The following is a 10,338-nucleotide window of genomic DNA, read 5'->3' as shown; positions in this document are numbered from 1 at the left end:
ATAATCTATGGGTTTTTTTTCTCCAGATGCTATTGATATTGCTGCATCTACAGTACCAGTCAAAAGTTTGGACACCTACTCATTTTCTTTATTTTTACTATTTTCTACATTGTAGAATAATATTTGTTGTCACCTGGTATGCATTTCAATTAACAGGTGTGTCTTGTTAATTTGTGGAATTTATTTCCTTCTTGATGCATTTGAGCCAATCAGTTGTGTTGTGACAAGGTAGGGTGGTATACAGAAGATAGCCCTATTTGGTAAAAGACCAAGTACATATTATGGCAGGTGTTCCTTCTTAATGCGTTTGGGCCAATCAGTTGTGTTGTGTCAAGGTAGGACAGCTCAAATAAGCAAAGGGAAACGACAGTCCATCATTACTTTAAGACTTGAAGGTCAATCAATCCGGAAAATTTCAAGAACTTTTAAAGTTTCTTCAAGTGCAGTCGCAAAAACCATCAAGCGCTATGTTGAAACTGGCTCACATGAGGACCGCCACAGGAAAGGAATACCCAGAGTTACCTCTGCTGCAGAGGATAAGTTCATTAGAGTTAAGTGCACCTCAGATTGCAGCCCAAATAAATGCTTCACAGAGTTCAAGTAACAGACACATCTCAACATCAACTGTTCAGAGGAGACTGCGTGAATCAGGCCTTCATTTACATTTTTGCTTTTTTAGTCATTTTAACAGACACTCTTATCCAGAGCGACTTACAGTTAGTGAGTGCATACATTTTTCATACTGGCCCCTGTGGGAAACGAACCCACAACCCTGGCATTGCAAGCACCATGCTCTACCAACTGAGCTTCATGGTCGAATTGCTGCAAAGAAACCACTACTAAAGCACACCAATAATAAGAAGAGACTTGCTTGGGCGAAGAAACACGAGCAATGGACATTAGACCGGTGGAAATCGGTCCTTTGGTCTGATGAGTCCAAATTTGAGATTTCTGGTTCCAACCGCCGTGTCTTTGTGAGACGCAGAGTAGGTGAACAGATGATCTCTGCATGTGTGGTTCCCACCGTGAAGCATAGAGGAGGAGGTGTGATGGTGTGGGGGTGCTTTGCTGGTGACACTGTCAGTGATTTATTTAGAATTCAAGGCACACTTAACCAGCATGGCTACCACAGCATTCTGCAGCGATACACCATCCCATCTCGTTTGCACTTAGTGGGACTATCATTTGTTTTTTAACAGGACAATGACCCAACACACCTGCAGGCTGTGTAAGGGCTATTTTACCAAGAAGGAGAGTGATGGAGTGCTGCATCAGATGACCTGGCCCCCACAATCACCCGACCTCAACCCAATTGAGATGGTTTGGGATGAGTTGGACCGCAGAGTGAAGGAAAAGCAGCCAACAAGTGCTCAGCATATGTGGGAACTCCTTCAAGACTGTTGGAAAAGCATTCCAGGTGAAGCTGGTTGAGAGAATGCCAAGAGTGTGCAAAGTTGTCATCAAGGCAAAGGGTGGCTACTTTGAAGAATCTAAAATCTAAAATATATTTTGATTTTTTTAACATGCTACATGTGTTATTTCATAGTTTTGATGTCTTCACTATTATTCTACAATGTAGAAAATAGTAAAAATAAAGAAAAACCCTTGAATGAGTAGGTGTGTCTGGGCAGTTACTATAGCATAAGGGTAGAATGATGTGGAATATATGATCTATTATGTGCATTTGCTTACATTATTAAAAACTATGGAGGCCTTGACAGCGGAAAGTTCTCAGAAACCTGCAACCACTAGTGCCACATTGTCTTTAGACGTCTCGTTTTATTGTCTGACACCTCACCCCCTGATACTGAGTTTGTGGGAAAACAGGATTAGGAAGAATACTTTGTGGTTGCTAGGGCAAGTTCAGGGTCAGGGGTAAACCTCACGCTATGTGAAGGGATTGCTAGTATAAAAAGCAGAGATTGTTTTAGACACTTTTCAGAACTTTTGAAGAGCTACATTTTGCTGTTGTCTCTGTATTAACTCCTGTCTGCAATTGCATTACTAAAGGTTTTTTCATATATTTGGAATTCGTTGTCTGTGTCATTTTCTGATCTATAGTCTATTTTAATAACAACAAACCAGCACTGTGCAAAGAACCATCAACATTTTGGCGAGCTTGCCAGGAGTGAGTGACCACCCGCCGTTGGAGTGAGCGTCGACCTGATATATCTAAAGTCTGTAATTTGAACAAAGCACTGTGTGGTTGATGACTCATTCTGACACGTAAGTGGCGCCTCACTCACAGTATGCTGTTCATTTAAGAGACGAAACCTACATTGTGGTATATATAGATTTTTTTACTGAATTATTAATGGACAAACCTGTTGGAAACTGACACAGACCACCTAGGTGATAGTTAGAAATTCATAGGTGTGAATATGTATATGTTGACTTGGTGATAGGATTTGGGGAAAATCAAAGTATAAAGCCAATGGTTATATGATTAAAGGCCTGTAATTGTGTACTCCGGAGTGATAGGATTGTAAACGAGAAGTTTGTCCTGGTTATTGATTGTGGGACGGTAAACGAGAAGTTTGTCCTGGTTATTGATTGTGGGACGGTAAACGAGAAGTTTGTCCTGGTTATTGATTGTGGGACGGTAAACGAGACGTTTGTCCCTGTGTGATAATTATTGAATGTGTTGTGTTATCTATCACTATGACTGTTGATTAATGGCTGGATTATCTAGACACCTGTTTGAAGAAAGGGCGTTTTCATTTGTGGAGTGGATGTTTTGTAACAACGGACACCAGGTTTATATGCTAAAAATGTTATAGAAACTAACGACTTTAGATATAGGTTGTCCTTGTCTGTATTGAGGTTCCACCTCTTGAAACTGTCTTAGGGCCATTTCCAAATGAGAATTTGCCTGATGTTAGAATAATAATTCAGACTAAACCTATTACTTCCCTCGTCCCTGTGTTTGTTGAGCCTTTTACCTTAGCCTGGCTGGCTAACGGCTGTAATACTGTTAAATTATCTGTTCGCTTAGACTGCATTCAGTTTAAAGTAATTTACCACCATGTTTGTATGGGGATGGTGAGACATAAAACATAAAGCATTATATTGGTGTATACACTGTATTTCCACCTCACTGTTTTCTTACCTCAAACTATTAATAGAGGTAGTAGTAGGTAGATAGCGTTAGGCACCCACTGATATAGGAAATACATTTGCATTTTAGCCCACATTACACATAGGATGACCCCAATAAAAACTAGCAATCATGGCAGACAACTCAACAGTTCCTTCTCACAAGCCCTCGGGACCCACACCAATGAAGCCTGTTACTCCTGTTGAATACCTAGCCCAACAATACCCAGCACTCTAAAAATATCTTGTATGGGTGTTTAAGAAATGGCATGAATGGACAATTAGTCACAGGGAATTTTGGTTCCCCAAAGATGGGTCTTTTGACAAGAATCGATTTAACATCGTCCATGATATAGTGGAGAAAACAAGACAAGAAAAAGGCAGAGAGAAAAGCCACACTGGTATCTGTAACTGTCTTCCAACTACTCCGGTCAGAGGGAACCGTGTTTTGGGCACGATCCAGGATAAACTATCTACAGACTGTAGTCAAAATGGAAGAAAAAAAAATGAGACGCCAGAATAAAAATCTGAAAAGAAGCCCTATTAAAAAGAATATCCCGCCCTCCCAACAGCACCACCACCTCCCCCATATGATGATTGTTCCGGCTACAAGGGAGGTGCATTCCCTCTGAGACAGGTTGGCTTCGAACCAGAACCAAAAGTAAAAACAATAATCATTAGGGGCACCCTGGAAGAAACCGAAGAGGGAGAAGAGAGTTCCACAAACCCCGGGTCAGGGCCCTCTGTGGCAACCAGACTATCAGCTGAACTGAATAAACAAAGCCTGGATGCCAGAACTAAACCACTCCCAGCTACCAAGCCAAGGTATCCATATGTAAGTACAGGGTGGTCGGTGATGGGAGAACAACAAGAGGACCGAAGAAGAGAACAAGAAAGGAGGGAGGGGCTGAAAGAAAGTGAAGCAAGGAAACAGAGAGATAAATAAATGTTTGAGAGAGAGGATGCAAGACAAAGGGATAGAGAGAGAGAGGATGAAGAGGAAAGACAGAGAAGAGAAAGTGAATACAAGATAAGATGGGAAGGAGACACAGAAGGTGCTTTCTCCCCAGGAGCCAGACAAGACATGGAAGACAGAATAGCAGCTGAAGAGCTGGCGCTCTGACATAAATCCTACGATGATGTGGAGAGAATGAAGATATAAGAAGAAATGAGACTGGTGAAAGGTATGATAACACCCTAACCACTGAATAACTGTTCTATGACAGAGCCTGCAGAAACCTACCAGAAGCGGTACAACTGAAACTGAAAGAAGTGGTTGGCTGGGACCACAAAGATGGCCCTGAGAAAGAAGACTACATGAGACACCACTGCAAATTCTGGAAGAAAACAAAGGCAGAGGAGAAATCAAAGAAAACAGGCCTGCAAACTCAACTGCAGAAGGCCCAACTGGCTGCACTGGAGAACGGTAACAAACCAGACACAATGATGCTGAGCACCCCAGCACCTGCTCCAGCCCCGACACCTGTTCCACAACAATCGCCTCCTGCAGCCGCTCCAGCCCAACAGGTACAGTTTCCACCACAGCCTTATGGTAATCCACAGCCATTCCAGCCCTATCAAATCTACCAGAGGAGGCACATAGGTGAGCCTATAGTCTGCTGGGGATGTGGTATAGCTGGACATATGAGACACCAGTGCCCCCCTGCTGTGGACCAGGGAGGTTGGGCACCTCAGCCAGTCTTCAGAAGAGGCCGAGGTGGAACTGGCTAAGGAACCCCACACGTGTGTACTGAACTAATCGAACTTGATGCAAAAGCAAGACCTGACCTATTTGATTAACCTCTTGAGTTGGCTGACATGACACTTTTCGTAGATGGGTCGGCTTACATTGATCAGACGACAGGAAGGAAACATGCAGGTTTTGCTGTAACATCTTGAGAGAAATCACTACACATAGAGCAGTCCCTCCCTGATCATTTCTCTGCACAACAAGCAGAGTTACCACAGCTTGTGAGGCTGCTGAGGGAAAAACAGCGTATGTTTATCATGGGCAGGTGTTTGGAAGGCTAAAGGTTTCACCAATGCATCAGGGACTCCTATTAAGAACAAACCATACGTTTTGGCTCTTATTTCGGCTTTGAAACTTCCTGCTAAATTGGCCATTCTTAAAGTCCAGGCCCATACGGGTAACCAAGATGAGGCCAGTAAAGGGAATGACCTTGCTGACATTGCTGCTAAAGCAGCTGCTGCAAGGTGTCACACCCATGCTGTGTATCTGGCTTCTGCTGTGGCCTCGCCTGTTGTTGATTTGCAACAACAACAGGCGACTGACCACATGTCTCACTCCCTTTGGGAGGCCAGAGGTTGCTCCCGGGGCCCTGATGGCCTCTGGAGACACCTTTCAGGTAAACCTGTGTTGCCAACACAGGTTATCCCGTCGGTTTGCCGAATGGCACATGAGATGTGTCATTCGTCAAGAGGGGATATGGTAACCAAGATTGGTTTTGCCCAAATTTAACAGAACATGTGAAACAACACATTTTTAAATGCGTCACGTGCATACAATACAACATTGCCAAGGGGACACCACTTAAACCTGGTAATTTCCCCTCACCTAGTGGCCCATTTACACACATTGCAATGGATTTTATTGATATGACTGAAAGAAAGGAGAGAAAGAGCTATTGTTTAGTAATAATTGACAGATTCACAAGATGGGTAGAGGCATTTCCTACTACCAACTGTGATGCTAAAACAGTAGCAAAAATTCTGGTAAGGGAAATATTACCTAGATTCGGAATCCCAGAAACCTGCAGACAATGTCACCCATTTCATTAGAGATGTCATAGCCCAAATTGCCCTGATGCTGGGGATAGTAATGGGGTCACTGAGAGAGCCAACGAGACCCTTAAAAAAGGCCTGCCACTCGACACGCAAAACCTGGGTAGAGTGCGTACCTTTGGTGCTGATGTAAATGCGAAGCAGCCCTAACAGAGGTACTGGGTATAGCCCTCATGAGATGTTAACAGGCAGTCCCATGAATGCTCCATCTCATAGGCCCATGACTGACAAACAGACTGACCTGACTGGACTGGAAGATGACCTGTTAGGATATATGAAGGAACTAACTTCTACTGTTAGGTCTCTGTATTCTCACTCTAGAAAAGCCCAGGAGGTGCCAGATGGAGAGGACAGAGACGAAATCCCTGTCCAAATCGGTGACTGGGTGAAACTGAAGGTTCACAAGCGAAAATGGAATCAGCCAAGATGGATGGGACCATATCAAGTGATCCAGGCCACCCCGAACGGCTGTCAGAGTGACCGAGTGACAGGGATGGCATCACTTGTCCCACTGCCAGACGATGGAGAACCATCCACCAAAAGAGTGAAAGGAGACCAGAACCGGCAATCTGATGAAGACCTCGCGATCCTATATAAAATACCGTGAGCCACACCCACTGGGCCATGAATGTACTGTGTTATTTTTAATAATCGGTACTCTGCTTGCTTCCTCCCTCAGTCTCGGGGGTGGAGATTCAGAACAACCAGATGAAGTCAACCAATACCTTGGTTAATATGCTGCAGGGCCTGGGTAGGAGGGCAACACCAAATGGGTCCAGAATAATGATGTTCCCAAAACCTTCTTCAGCGGGTGAGCTATTTGGTACTATGAGAAAACCTCTATCAGAGGACGATATTACATGTGGATATTTCCACTTTATGCGACGAGATAAAGTTAACAAAGGACAAGGCATATTTTTATATATTGCCACTGATACGGATAGTAATAGAGCAACTATCCTAGGGAGACTCTCTAACAATGTACAAGTCCCACACATTAACGCTGATAACAAGACTAGGTATGAGGAATCTAAATTTCAGCCAACCAGGGATAATTGTGGGGTTGGATCTGTTCCCTGGAGTTGGTGTTGCTATCCTGTCCAAATGGGTGAATAACATTATCGATTCTCTGCAAGTACATATGAATTTGACTGTTAAAGGTTTCACCCAACTCTCCCTTGATGTACATAACTTAAAAACTGTGGTAGCTCAGCAGGAAATGGCTTTAGACTATCTCTTGGCATACCAGGGGGGATATTGCTCGGCATTGGGGCTAACCGTTAGTGGACAGTGTGTAATACTGCTCCCTGATTCATCTGACAACATGACTGAAATAATTAATGAAATAAGCATTTTGGCTGATACATTAGCACCAAGCAAAAATTATTGATTCTCTTCCTGGTTGACTTCCACCTTTGGGGAATGGGGAACCAAACTGCTCACCTGACTGTTACCAATCCTTCTGCCCCTGTTTTTACTCCTTATTGGTGTTTGTGTTTTGTGTTGTATGGGAAAATGTATAATTAACAAATTTGTCCCTGACCTTATGGTCCTCCACATAGATCAACAGGTTGAGTTTAATTACTATGCTGAGACCTCTGGGCATGTTTTGATCCCTTCTGCCCATCGTTATGGGGACCCGGATGAATGGTTGTAAGTCAACTGATATTAATATGGAATGATGTTTTCACTGGATGGTTTTAAAAATTCCTAGATTTTGTTGAGATTTAGCAGTCTCAAAGAGGGGAATGATGGGGAATATATGATCTATTATGTGCATTTGCTTACATTATTAAAAACTATGGAGGTCTTGACAGCAGAAAGTTCTAAGAAACCTGCAACCACAATTGCCACATTGTCTTTAGACGTCTCGTTTTATTGTCTGACACCTCACCCCCTGATACTGAGTGTGTGGGAAGACAGGATTAGGAAGAATACTTTGTGGTTGCTAGGGCAAGTTCAGGGTCAGAGGTAAACATCACACTATGGGAAGGGAGTGCTAGTATAAAAAGCAGAGATTGTTTTAGACACTTTGCAGAACTTTTGAAGAGCTACATTTAGCTGTTGTCTCTGTATTAACTTCTGTCTGCAATTGCATTACTAAAGGTTTTTTCATATATTTGTTGTCTGTGTCATTTTCTGATCTATAGTCTATTTTAATAACAACAAACCAGCACTGTGCAAAGAACCATCAGCATAGATTATATTGATGTTGCTGCCTACACCCAAGAGTAATACTTGGTTGCACAGCCTTTGGCCAAGATATCTGGTGACAAACGCTTCTTGTAGCCGTCAATGAGCTTGCTGCACCTTTCTACTGGAAGTTTGGCCCGTTCTTCAGTTGCAAAGTGCTCAAATTCTGCAATTTTTGAGGGGTGCCTTCCACCAACTGCTGTTTTCAGATCTCGCCATAGGTTTTCAATGAGATTCATATCTGGACTCGACCCTGGCCACTCCAGAACAGTCTAGCGTTTCTTCTTGAACAATTCCTGGGTGCTTTTTGATATGTGTTTGGGGTCGTTGTCCTGCTGTAAGAACCACAACCTTCGACAGAGACCCAGTTTTTGGACACTGGGTTGAACATTGGACTCCGAAACACCTAATAATCTGCTGTTTTCGTGATGCTCGCACACGTTCGAGGTCCCCAGTACCAGAGGCATATAAAGCAACCCAACAGCATTATCAAACCTCACCCATGTTAGATTGCAGGTGGGGTGTTATTTTTTTTTAATACATCATTTGGTCGGCAGTAAACATTGTGCTGGTTTGTATTGCCAAAGAGCTCTAATTTTGTTTCATCGGTCAATAGAATAGAATAACTGAATAGAATAACTATTTTTCCCAGAGGAAACTTATTTTCCCAGAGATTCTTTCAAGCTGCAATAGAACATGTATGCAATGTCAGGGAGGAATATTGTCCTCCTCTTACTTTATCGACAAGGCAGAATGCATAAAGCATGTTGTCAAAATAATGTGCACAACAGTTCACTATCATGAATGAGGCGGGGTGAGTGGCCTAAGTCTTGAATGTCTGCATGCTCCCCCCTGACTTGGGAGGGACTTTCTACTAGACTTTGCACTGACTCAGAGAAGTTCTTCATTCTCAGGATAACGATAAGATTGTGCCGAAATATGGTAAGCTTTTAAGTCAATCAAGAAAAGGGAAAGTGAACTTTAGTGATGGGCACCGATATGAAAAATCTACATTGATATCAAAAGCATTTTTTTGCACCAATATTAATATATCGGTTTGAATGATTAACATTGCAACTGTGTGGACTTCACTTCAAAGGCTTTGTGAAGTTCAGACAACTTCTTGCTGATTGCCCATTGGGGCATGTGTGAATGTGCTGGGGGCCTAACCTACCCAACCAGTTAGAATACAATGGGAAGCCCGTTGATGGCCAGTGAGATGGTTTTGTGCCTGCAGGAACATTCATGTATGCTCTTTTAACCGATATCATGAAAAGCCTTGGTAATATCGATATCAAATTATCTCGAATTATCGATATTGGTGCCCACTACTAGTGGTGTAAAGTACTTAAGTAAAAAATACTTTAAAGTACTACTTTAGTAGTTTTTTGGGGTATCTGTACTTTACTTTATATTTTGGACAACTTTTACTTTTACTTCACTACATTCCTAAAGAAAATTATATATTTTTACTCCATACATTTTCTCTGACACCCAAAAGGACTCGTTACATTTTGAATGCTTAGCAGGACAGGAAAATTGCTTAATTCACACACTTATCAAGAGAACATTACATTTACATTTTAGTCATTTAGCAGACGCTCTTATCCAGAGCGACTTACAGTTAGTGAGTGCATACATTTTCATACTGGCCCCCCGTGGGAAACGAACCTACAACCCTGGCGTTGCAAGCGCCATGCTCTACCAACTGAGCTACAGGGATCCCTTGTTGTTCCTTCTGCCCATGATCTGGAAGACTCACTAAACACATGCTTCATTTGTAAATGATGTCTGAGTGTTGGAGCATGCCCCTGGCTATCCTTAAATTTAAAAAACCAAGACAATTATGTCATCTGGTTTGCTTTATATAAGGAATTTGAAATTAATTATACTTTTTTGATACTTAAGTATATTTTAGCAATTACATTTACTTTTGATACTTAAGTATATTTAAAACCAAATACTTTTAGACTTTTACTCAAGTAGTATTTTACTGGGTGACTTTCACTTTTACTTGAGTAATTTTCTATTAAGGTATCTTTACTTATTAAGGTATAGGTACTTTTTCCACCCCTGCCACTGGTGAACATTGTTTTATGTGTCTCATTCCCAAATAACTTATCATTTTGAGTTTAACTTCAGATGCATGGGCTACTTCCACTTTCTCTTTGCCTTTGTTGACAGAATAATGTTCCATGAAATACTTTTGAGATCAAGGAGGAAGCAAATAGAGCCTAGTCTATATTT

Source organism: Coregonus lavaretus (assembly GCF_964263955.1).
Source record: "Coregonus lavaretus genome assembly, chromosome: 2".
Taxonomy (NCBI): domain Eukaryota; kingdom Metazoa; phylum Chordata; class Actinopteri; order Salmoniformes; family Salmonidae; genus Coregonus; species Coregonus lavaretus.
This window is presented reverse-complemented; position numbering follows the sequence as displayed.